A 12,588-nucleotide genomic window follows, 5' to 3' on the forward strand; every position below is an offset into this window, starting at 1 on the left:
ATCATACAATCACCACATACTAAGGCATCAAACAATTCAACTAAAGAAATCCATAAATAAATCCGCTAGAACCCCACGATAACGATTAGCCCATAATCGGACTCATCATCAACGTGGATTCCGATGAAAGCATGGTATATAAAATGTAGTCTTATAACGAATAAATAAAACTAAGTACAAAATAAGATTAAGGTTCACAAATAAGAAAACTAGCATCCAAATACAACTTAAAATAAAGATTCACAAGTAAAAACAAGATCTTCTTCGTCTTCGTTCAATCGTGCTAAATCGGTCTTCTTACGCTCTCCTTGATAAGTCTCTGGCTTGATTACTTATTAAAAATGACCTAGAGTTGTTTATATAGCAGCCCCATGCAGCATAGAAGTCTCCCAATTCAAATTAGAATAGAATCAGAATTATGCATCCCGACACGGCGCGGCCACGCGCTTGATCAGCGCGGGCACGCTGACATCCTGTACTTCGGCGCGGCTGCATGCTTGATCAGCGCGGGCGCGCTGGGCTTCTGCCAAAACTGACTTCTTTATTTTTCTTGCAGCTTCGAGCCGGCTTTCAACGAGCTTTTATTCCAACACCACCTTGACACCAAATTAGCACCAAAATAATGCTAATGCACCTGATTACCGAGATAATGCCTGAAATGCAAAAATACTCAAAAACACGGTAAAACACTTAACAACTTGAGTACAAAGGCATCAATTCAAAGCTTATTAGAGCATTATAAAGGGTCATAAATGCCACTCAACATACCCCCAAACTTGAATCGATGCTTGTCCTCAAGCATAAACAGACTCAAAGAACAAGAAATAATTGCAACTAATATGAATGCATCGATCCCCATAGAGTAACTAAACCAATCAACGAGCAATATCTCAGCAAATACAATTATTCGCATAAAGATCAACCAAATCTCAAAAATTAACCTACAAACTAGAGACGTGCGTGTGTGCAAATGCTTACAGATGTACTATAGCAACTAGATCGACAATCATGACTCACTACTTATCAAGACAATCGCAAGTTTATAAATAAAATAAAAGCTAAACTCAAACTAACTTATAACACTTCAATTCCTATATCAGAGTTCTGTATGGATTCATGCTTGTATTCACAATAAAACATCACAAGTATGCTTATTTGATCGTTCAATGAGTGAGGTCCACAAAAGACTTAGACAATAGTACCCATATAGCGAGCGTTAGGTTAGCGAATCACAGACTATAAAAGCCTTAGGTCACTAGGCACAAAGTCCCCTAAGAACTTAATAACTCGAGTATTAAAGAGCCCACTCGTGATCAATTATACATACACTTATTCTTTTCTTTTTTCTCTTTTTTTCTCTTTTTTTCCAACAATTTCTGAATGAGTGTGTTTCGCTCCATCTTATTCAACCCCAGACTACTCATAAAAATATGAGCCGGCTATTAGCCATTTGACACTTAGCCACACAACTAGCAATGAAATCCAATTTTCTCGAAAAAAATTTAAAAATATCCATGTTTTTTATTATTAAGAAAATATCCTAAATTCTAAATATAAACAAGCGATTAAACCTCGACAAATAAACAAACCATGACTATGATCTAGCACTCTAGCAACCTATAAGACTTAGTGACATACAAGTATCTCTAGCATGCAAATCAATCCAATAAGACTCAACATTACTAAATACGACATCACTACACTAGCATCAATATCACAAGTCAATCGGAAAATTATCTAAGGGATCATGTTATAATGCAAATGCATGAAACTACATGAACAAATTATCATAAAACTACCAAAAAAAATTAATAAATAAAAAACTACATGGCAAAATATGCAACTATATGAAATAAAACTATCATGAATATGCAACTATATGAGACTCACACAAACTATATTTCTTCAACTACTACCCCCAAACTTAAAATATTCACTGTCCTCTGTGAAGGTAATAGTAAGGAATCAGACATACCTACTGTGAATCAGAATCCTCACCCTCAACGGGTGGAGTGTCAGGCTTGTCCAGAGGCGGATACACGGAAGCCTCACCAAATACTGGCCACTGGATGTCAACACCGGTGGCTCTGAAAGTTGTCCCAAGTACTTGGGTGAGATCGTGTGCAAACCGACTATGGATTTCTGCATCGCATCCATCCTCCTCGCGAGACACCTATACTGCGTCGAACTCAAACCAGCTCTCATCTCTTCTCCTGCTTCCTCCTGTTGCTGCTGCTGCGACGAACCAACCTCCTCTCCATACTGAGCTCTCCAAGCTGCTCGGTGGGCATGCTGAGAACCTCCTACAGTAGCAGCCTTCATGGGCACACCACCTGGCAGATGATCATATGAATAACCAAGCCCCTTAGGATCGGGCTTCCCTCCATACCACCCATGCATGCTCTGCAGCGTAGAACTATCAATAGGAGCACTGGGAAGTTGTAGCTGCTCATGTGCTAGCCAATGAACACCAACTACCACGCACAACTTCATCATAATAGACGCATACGGAATAGCACCTGTAGTACCTCCTCTCAAAAATCTCAAAATCCCCTGATATATCACCATCCCCAAGTCAATGTAATCACCCTGCAGAATCCCCCACCCCATAACAGATGAGCACGCTCCACGGTAATCTCATGCACATGCGAAGATGGCATGATGTTAGAACAAATAAATGAGTTCCTAGCCCGTGCAAACCTGTTCATGCATGACGCAGGGAATGTGGAGTAATCAGTAGTGCCCCTCTTGAACTTCCAATAAGTCTTAGGCACACAGAGAGTAGCAATGATAAGATCTAAATCAAAGTCTTCCGGAGTCTTATCGTTCCAAGTGTCCTGACCCACCTTCCTCGCGGGCTGCTCAATCACCGCCCTGATAGCATCAGCACTATACTCTACAGTCCTCCCCCTCACCACCGTGAAGCCATTCTTCTCCGCCTTGGCGTTTGCAGAACTCCCGCACAACACTCATGGGAACAGCAGCGGGCGCCTCATAAAAAGAAACTCAGCCCATCTCGAGAATCATCTCTAACAGCTTACCATCCTTCCCTGATGGCAGAAAATCTCGCTCGTTAGCAATAGGCTTCGAGAGAAGCCTAGTGTACTCCTCCTTAGCCTCAGGAGTAGAAAACCTAGGCCTCACACCACCTGCAGATGAAAAATCGGTGGTGCTGCTTCCAACTTGTGTTCTTTGTCTCTTGGGTGCCATCGGGATTGAAAAAGAGAGAATAAAAGTTTAAGTGTTTAGAAAAAATTTGTGTTTGAGAGTTGTGAATTGGTGGAGAAGTTGTGTGTAAGTGTATGTATTTATAGGTGGAGAGGTGTGAATTCTATAAGGAATAAAAGTGGGAATTGATTATGGGAATCGTGGGAATAATGGAATTGATTACGAGAGGGAATTATGGGATGTGGAAGAGCAAAAATCGGGTTGGAATTGAATTTTTAGTTAAAAATCCCGATTTTCTCTTAAAACTGCAGTTTTTATATTTTTTTCGATCAGGGACCCGACGCGATCGCGCGCTAGGACAGCGCGGACGCACTCACTCTCTGGAAAACCGGCGCGGCCGCGCGCTAGGATAGCGCGGGCGCGCTTGGTTACTGGAAAAACGGCGCGACCGCGCGCGCTTGGTCAGCGTGGGCGCGCCCAGCTTCTGTAGTTGGCCTTGAATTTTTTTCTTTTTCTGATTTTTTTGTGTTTTTTCCTTTCTTCTTGCTTCTTTTACCTACTAATATACAACATACTTGGGTTGCCTCCCAAGAAGCGCTTCTTTTACGTCGCTAGCTCGATGTAGATACTCAAGATCAAATGGACAATAAACGGCACTAACCACCTCGCGGTTTGCCGTGTCACCATAGTAATGCTTCAATCTCTGACCATTTACCTTGAATACTTGGCCCGGATCATTCTCAAAAATTTCCACCCCTCCATGTGGAAACACAGTTTTGATAATAAACGGGCCAGACCATCTTGACTTCAACTTTCCAGGAAAAAGACAGAGACGAGAGTTGAACAAAATAACTTGTTTCCTCGGCACAAATGACTTGAGCACTAAACCCCGATCGTGCCACCTCTTGACTTTCTCCATATACATTTTGTTGTTCTCATAAGTTTGAAGTCGAAACTCGTCGAGTTCATTCAATTGAAGCATCATCTTCTTTCCAGCTGCCTCCAAGTCCAGATTCAACTTCTTCAAAGCCTAATATGCCTTATGTTCGAGCTCCACAGGAAAATGACACCACTTACCATAAACCAACTGGTACGGTGACATTCCCAATGGAGTCTTATATGTTATTCTATATGCCCAAAAACTTCATCAAGTTTCAAAGACCAATCTTTCCTTGATGGACACACCACTTTCTCCAAAATGCGTTTGATCTCTCTGTTAGATACCTCAGCTTGACCATTTGTCCGAGGATGGTAAGCCATGGTAATGCGATGATTCACATTATACATTTTTATCATAGCAGTGAACTTGCGATTGCAAAAATGCGACCCCTCATCACTGATTATGACTCTTGGAGTTCCAAACCTTGTGAATATCTGCTTGTGAAGAAAATTAAGCACCACTTTCGCATCGTTCGTTGGAAACGCCTTAACTTCAACCCATTTTGACACGTAATCAACCACCACAAGATATACTGATTGTTACAAGATGAGAAAAATGGCCCCATGAAGTCAATTCCCCAAACATCGAAGACCTCAACCTCGAGAAGCACATTAAGAGGCATCCCATCCCTCTTAGACATATTACCCACATGTTGACATCGATCACATTTCAAAACGAACAACTGAGCATCTTTAAACAAGGTTGACCAAAAGAAACCTGCTTGAAGAATACGAGCTGATGTCTTTTCTCCACCATAATGTCCTCCATAAGCTGTCGAGTGGCAATCTCGCAAGATCCCCCCCCCCCCCGTTTCGCTGTAAGGAATACATCTCCTGATGATTTGGTCAGCTCCTTGTCGAAAAAGAAATGGCTCAAACCATATATACCACTTCACATCATGTAGAAACTTCTACCTTTGAGCATAGGATAAGTCGGGAGGCATGATATTACTCACAAGGTAGTTCACAATATCTGCAAACCAGGTTCTTCCTCTTGCACCCCAAACAGCTGCCCGTCGGGAAAAAACTCATTTATCAATGTCTTATCCAATAAAGTAGCATTAGGATTTTTTAAACGCGAGAGATGATCAACGACTTGATTCTCAGTTCCTTTTATGTCCTTGATCTCTAGTTCAAATTCTTGGAGCAAAAGAACCCATCTAATTAATCTAGGCCTCGAGTCCTTCTTTGAGATGAGATATCAAATTGCAGCATAATCAGTGAAAACTGTCACCTTAGTCCCAAGTAGATAAGATCGAAATTTCTCAAAACCATAGATAAAAGATAAAAGCTCTTTCTCCGTAGTAGTATAATTCAGTTGAGCACCATTTAGGGTCTTACTAGCATAGTAGACCACATGAAATATGTTGTTCTTCCTCTTCCCAAGAACTGCTCCAACAGCATAGTCACTTGCATCGCACATCATCTCAAAAGGCTCATTCCAATCAGGTGCAGTTATGACCGGTGCCGTGATTAAACTCTTCTTCAATGTCTCAAAAGCTGCAAGGCACTCGTCATCAAACTTAAAAGGAACATCTTTCTCTAACAGACTACACAAAGGCTTTGAAATTTTCGAGAAGTCTTTGATGAAACGCCTGTAGAAACCCGCATCACCAAGAAAACTGCGAATTCCATTAACAGAAATAGGTGGAGGAAGATTCTCAATGACCCCCACCTTGGCCTTGTCCATCTCTAGACCTTTACTAGAAACCTTGTGCCCAAGAATAATGCCCTGACGTACCATAAAGTGACATTTCTCCCAATTGAGAACTAGATTGGTCTCAACACACCTTTTGAGAACATGTCCAAGATTTTGCAAGCATTCATCAAAAGAATCGCCAAAGACTGAGAAGTCATCCATGAACACCTCCACATTCTGGCCAATCATCTCAGAAAAGATGGCCATCATACATCGCTGAAATATGGCTGGTGCACCACACAGACCAAAAGAAACTAGTCTGAAGGCGAAAGTACCAAATGAACAAGTGAAGGTAGTTTTCTCCTGATCTTCTGGAGCGATACAAATCTGATTATAACCCGAATAGCCATCCAGAAGACAATAGTACTCATGACCAGCCAACTTGTTGAGCATTTGATCAATAAAGGGCAAAGGGAAGTGATCCTTCCTAGTGGCTTTGTTCAGTTTCCTGTAGTCCATACAAACTCTCCACCCCGTGACTGTCCTTGTAGGAATAAGCTCATTCTTCTCATTTGCTACCACAGTAATTCCACCTTTCTTTGGCACGCATTGAATTGGGCTTACCCATGAACTGTCAGATATAGGGTAGATGATCCATGCATCTAGCCACTTAAGAATTTCCTTCTTCACTATTTCCTTCATGATAGGATTAAGTCTTCTTTGCTGCTCGGCCGTAGTCTTGCTACCTTCCTCTAGCAGAATTTTATGCATGCAATAAGAAGGGCTGATTCCCTTGATAACTGCTATAGTCCATCCAATTGCCAATTTGAACTCTCTCAGAATCCTCAAAAGCTTTTCCTAATCACTACCTGAAAGCTCGGATGCAATAATAACAGGCAGAGTAGATGTATTACCTAAAAATGCATACCTCAAATGCTCAGGTAAAGGCTTAAGCTCAAGAGTGGGAGCCTCCTCAATGGAAGGTTAGAGGCGTTTAGGAGCCTTGTTCAATTCCTCCATTCCAAGAGATTCAAAAGGCATATTTATCTTCCTTTTCTAGGGAGAAGCATTCAAATATTGCAATTGTTCTTCACCTTCATCATCTTCACTATCTGAATTCCCTAACAAGGCTTTCTCTAAGGCATCGGACCTTAGTAATTGATCAAGTTCTGATGTGACCACCGAATCGACCAACTCCACCTTTAAGCAATCCTCATTATTAGTAGGAAATTTCATAGCATTGAACACATTAAAAGTAACATCTTGATCCAGAACTCGCATTGTGAGCTCACTCTTCTGCACATCTATCAAGGTTCGGCAAGTCACCAAGAAAGGTCTCCCCGAGATTATGGGAATCTTCTTGTCCTCCTCGAAATCAAGAATGACGAAATCGGCAGGGAAGATGAGTTTATCAACCTTGACCAAGAAATCCTCCACAATACCTCACGGATATGTAATAGAATGGTCGGCCAAATGCAAGGTCAAAAAAGTCGGCTTGGGATCAGGTAAGTCCAACTGCTTGAAGATTGACAAGGGCATCAGATTGATGCTAGCTCCCAAGTCACATAAGCATCTGTCAAAAGACATTTTCCTAATAGTACATGGAATAGTGAAGCTTCCTGGATCTTTAAGCTTCGGAGGCAACTTCTGTTGCAACACAGCATTGCATTCCTCCGTGAGAGCGACTGTCTCTAAATAATCTAGCTTCACCTTCCGAGAGAGAATACCTTTCATAAACTTTGCATAACTAGGCATCTGCTCAAGAGCCTCGGCGAAAGGTATGTTGATATAAAGTTTCTTGAACACCTCCAGAAACTTCTCAAATTGGTTGTCCAGCTTTTTCTTCTGTAGCCGCTTGGGAAAAGGCGGTGGAGGATAAATCTGTTTCTCCCCTGTATTACCCTCAGACGGAGTGTGCTCCACGGTAGTCTTTCTTGGTTCCACTTCTTTATCCCGTTGCTCTACTTCTTTCTCAGCCTCAGCTTCTTCAGTCAACTCTTGAGTTTGTTCGGGATTCGCAACCTTTCCAGACCTTAAAATGATTGCATTTACATGTTCTTTAGCTTTCCTCTTTCCTGGCACTTTAGTGTCACTAGGTAGTGTACCAGGCTGATGATTTAGCAAGGCATTGGAAATTTGCCCAATTTGATTTTCCAAGGTCCTGATCGAAACAGCTTGACTCTTACACATAAGCTTCAACTCCTCTAATTCAGATTTTTCATTGGCTTGTTGTAGCTGGAGTTGTTGTCTAGGTGCATACTGTGGTTTCTGAAAACCAGGGGGTTGTACTGCTTAGTTGGGTACTGCTGATAAGGCTGTTGAACCGCATTCTGAGCATTGCTCCAACTGAAATTAGGATGATTGCGGTTGTTGGGATGATAGGTGGTTGGCACTGGTTGCTGCGATCGCTGGAAGTTGCTTATGAACTGAGCTGATTCACTAGAAATTACGCACTGATCAGTCTCATGGGCACCAGCACATAGTTCACAGACACTGGCGATTTGATTAACTCCATAATTAGCCAAAGTGTCCACCTTCATCATCAAAGCCTTAAGTTGGGTAGCGATAGCAGTTGCTGTATCCAACTGCAGAATTCCTGGGACTTTCCCCAGAGTCAGTCTCTGGGAAAGATTCTGGTACTCATTAGCAGCCATCAGTTCAATAAGTTGATAAGCTTCATCATAGCTCTTAGCCCATAAGGCTCCTCCTGATGCTGCATCAAGAATGGGTCTAGAAGTAGCACCCAATCCATTGTAGAAACAATTAATAATCATCTAATCAGGCAAGCCATGGTGTGGGCACTTCCTTAGCATCTCCTTATATCAATCCCACGTCTCACACAGAGATTCCCCAGTTTGCTGAGCAAACTGGGTAATAGCATTCCTGATTGCAGCAGTCTTCGCCATGGGGAAGAATTTAGTGAGAAACTTTTACGCGAGATCCTCCCAAGTGGTGATAGATCCTGCTGGTAGAGAGTGTAACCAGCACTTAGCCTTATCCCTCAGAGAGAATGGGAAAAGGCGTAGCTTGATAGCATCTTCAGTCACATCATTGAATTTGAAAGTGTCACAGATCTCGATAAAATCCCTGATGTGTATGTTGGGATCTTCAGTAGAAGAACCCCCAAACTGAATTGAGTTATGTATCATCTGAATCGTGCTTGACTTGATCTCAAAAGTGTTAGCCCTAATGGCTGGTCTGATGATGCTTGACTGAATGTCATTAATCTTAGGCTGAGAATAGTCCATCAAAGCCTTCGAATTTTCTGCTTGATCTCCCATCGCTACTACAACTGGTTCTTTGACTTTCTCTTCTTCCTCTACCTTCTTTTCTTCCTCAAAAACTTCCTTACGAACTACCACAACTTCTTCCTCGGCTTTATCCAGTGTTCTCTTATGAGTATGCGTATGCATACATCCTCGCTAGAGTACCTGAAATAAGATAAAGAAACAGATAAGTAACAATGTCCGAGTTAGTGAACTATAACGACCACTGATGGAAAGCACATAAACTATCAATTAACATTGCAGTCCCCGACAACGGCGCTAAAAACTTGTTAGTCGCTAAACACGCGCTAATAATACACGCAAGTATACGAGTTTGCAAGTAGTATAGAATCTTTTCTAGTTCGTTCCCATAGAGACTGTATTGGTTAACTAATTAATTCACTCACTTAAGTAATAATGTATGGTTATTATTCAATGCTAAGATGATGACAAATTGAGGTTGTCTATAACTAAGAATTAAACTAATGATTATAACTACGAGAATAAGATTAATTGAATTAATATATATGACAAACATGGGATTCTAACTTCATTAAATACTTCATTCAATAGCCTTATCATTCTTAACCTTAGCATGCATGGTGATGACGCTAATCAGACAACACGAAATTGATAAACGCCAACTTTCATTGCACAAGTACCATACTACTAGACATCCACAAAAGAGATAGAAGCTGAATAGACACCAATTATATTGAGACCCTATATGTCTATAGAATTTGACAACATAATGGTTTAAGCACAAGTTATCTATCTTGATTACACAGGGCAAGTAAGATGGTTAAAATTACCTACGAATCATGCATATCGAATACATGAACCTATGCTAGCATGGCAAGTTCTAAAATCCTTAAATTCACTTTCGCTTCATTAAGAATTAACACACTATCTTATAAGTTCGTGATGCTCATAAGACGAATACGCACAACCAATACTAGGATATCATACAATCACCACATACTAAGGCATCAAACAATTCAACTAAAGAAATCCATAAATAAATCCGCTAGAACCCCGTGATAAGGATTAGCCCATAATCGAACTCATCATCAACGTGGGTTCCGATGAAAGTATGGTATATAAAACGTAGTCTTTATAACGAATAAATAAAACCAACTACAAAACAAGATTAAGGTTCACAAATAAGAAAACTAGTATCCAAATACAACTTAAAACAAAGGTTCACAAGTAAAAACAAGATCTTCTTCGTCTTCGTTGAATCATGCTAAATCGGTCTTATTACGCTCTCCTTGATATGTCTATGGCTTGATTACTTATTAAAAATGACCTAGAGTTATTTATATAGCATCCCCATGCAGCATAGAAATCTCCCAATTCGAATTAGAATAGAATCAGAATTCTGCATCCCAACACGGCGCGACCGCGCGCTTGATCAGCGCGGGTGCGCTGGGCTTCTGCCAAAACTGACTTCTTTATTTTTCTTACAGCTTTGAGCCGGCTTTCAACGAGCTTTTATTCCAACACCACCTTGACACCAAATTAGCACCAAAATAATGTTAATGCACCTGATTACCAAGATAATGCTTGAAATGCAAAAATACTCGAAAACACGTTAAAACACTTAACAACTTGAGTACAAAGGCATCAATTCAAAGCTTATTAGAGCATTATAAAGTGTTATAAATGCCACTCAACAGTACACTACAGTAGTCCAAATCCCCTCCACAATTTCACAATAGATAACTGGAGATTCAAGCATCGCATAGCTTAGTTTACAACTTCGAATGAAGTTCATCATCTTGTGATAGTCCTCAGAAGCAACAATAGCCTTGTTCATCAGTGGTACAAAGTTGTTTTTTTCATACACAAATCCAGATTGAGACATCATTTTGACTAAAAGTGCCATTGTTGTGATTGGAAGTAGTTACAGAGAAAAAGGGTTTTTGCTTTGGAGACGAAGAGAGTAAAATTTATTTGAGAAAGATAAAAGTGAAATATAAAAGGAAAGAGGGCTTTTATACTTTCTTAGAAATAAACAAATAAAAATTAAAAAGCACCCAATAAAATTTCCCCAAAATAGCCATTTATAAACAAAATAAACTGTAGAAATTTTAAGGATTATCCATCGACATATGCTTATATAATGTAAGTAAATTCGACGGATAAGGTATAGAATTAACGGCTATGATTAAAGCAAATCAACGGATATAGATTAAACAGATATCCGTCGAGATAAAAAGTACCCAGAAAAATATTTGATTTTCAACAGATAATGAAATTCAACGGATAATGAACATCCATCGAGATGTAAATTTTGACTTAGCCAAAATTTCATCTTTTTAGGAAAAAAATCAAATTTGTTTCTGGCTGCATTACAAATTGATTAGACATCAAAACAATTTATGAATAATAAGCATACCTAACTCACTTACTAACCTAGTAAAAGTTGACTCATCAATTGGCTTGGTAAATATGTCTGCAAGTTGCTTCTCACTTGGAACAAAATGAAGTTCCACAGTACCATTCATGACATGTTCTCGAATGAAATGGTACTTGATGTCAATGTGCTTGGTCCTTGAATGTTGTACAAGATTTTCAGTAATAGCAATGGCACTTGTGTTGTCACAGAAAATTGGAATCTTGTCCACATGTAGACCATAATCCAATAGTTGATTCTTAATTCATAAAATATGTGCACAACAACTACCAGCAGCAATGTATTCAGCCTCAGCTGTAGAAGTAGAGACTAAATTTTGTTTCTTACTAAACTAGGACACTAGCTTGTTTCTGAAAAATTGACAGGTTCTTGTTGTACTTTTTCTATCAAATTTATAACCTGCATAATCTGCATCTAAATAACCAATTAGATCAAAACTAGAATCTCTTGGATACCAAATGCCAAGTTTTGGTGTTCCTTTGAGATATCTGAAAATTCTTTTAATAGGTACTAAGTGAGATTCTCTAGGATCAGCTTGAAATCTAGCACAAAGACAAGTAGCAAACATTATATATGGCCTACTAGCTGTTAAATATAAAAGTGAGCCAACCATACCTCTATAACTTTAAATGTCCACAGACTTTTCAGTATTGTTCAATTCTAGTTTATTAGCAGTGGCCATAGGAGTTTTTGCAGATGTGCAATCCATTAAGTCAAACTTCTTTAAAAGATCATAAATATATTTGGTTTGACTAATGAATATTCCATCACTAACTTGCTTAACTTGTAAACCAAGAAAGTAAGTTAGTTCTCCCATCATGCTCATTTCATATTTACTTTGCATCAATATGGCAAACTTTTTGCGAAGTTTCTCATCTGTAGAGCCAGATATAATATCATCTACATAAATCTGAACAAGTATACTAGAACCATTAACATTTCTAAAAAAGATTTTTATCAACAGTACCTCTTTTGAAGTGATTTTTCAAAAAACTTTGACAAAGTATAATACTAGTTTATAGGCTTGCTTCAAACCATACAGTGCTTTCAAAAGATAGTAGACATAATCAGGAAAGTTGGGATCTTCAAAACCAGGAGGCTGACTAACATAGACTTCCTCCTCCAAATCTCCATTCAGAAATGCACTTTTAATATCC

At 39.6% G+C, this 12,588-nt stretch overlaps 1 non-coding gene across 1 annotated transcript; it reads left to right on the plus strand.

The window, feature by feature from the left end:
* The first annotated feature begins 8,530 nt into the window (after window positions 1–8,530).
* On the plus strand, window positions 8,531–8,637 carry LOC141688348 (small nucleolar RNA R71). The gene has a single exon (XR_012561795.1). It is a non-coding gene; the product is annotated as a small nucleolar RNA R71 (small nucleolar RNA).
* The last annotated feature ends 3,951 nt before the right edge of the window (window positions 8,638–12,588 follow it).

This window comes from Apium graveolens, chromosome 9 (genome assembly GCF_009905375.1).
Source record: "Apium graveolens cultivar Ventura chromosome 9, ASM990537v1, whole genome shotgun sequence".
NCBI classification, from domain to species: Eukaryota; Viridiplantae; Streptophyta; class Magnoliopsida; order Apiales; family Apiaceae; genus Apium; species Apium graveolens.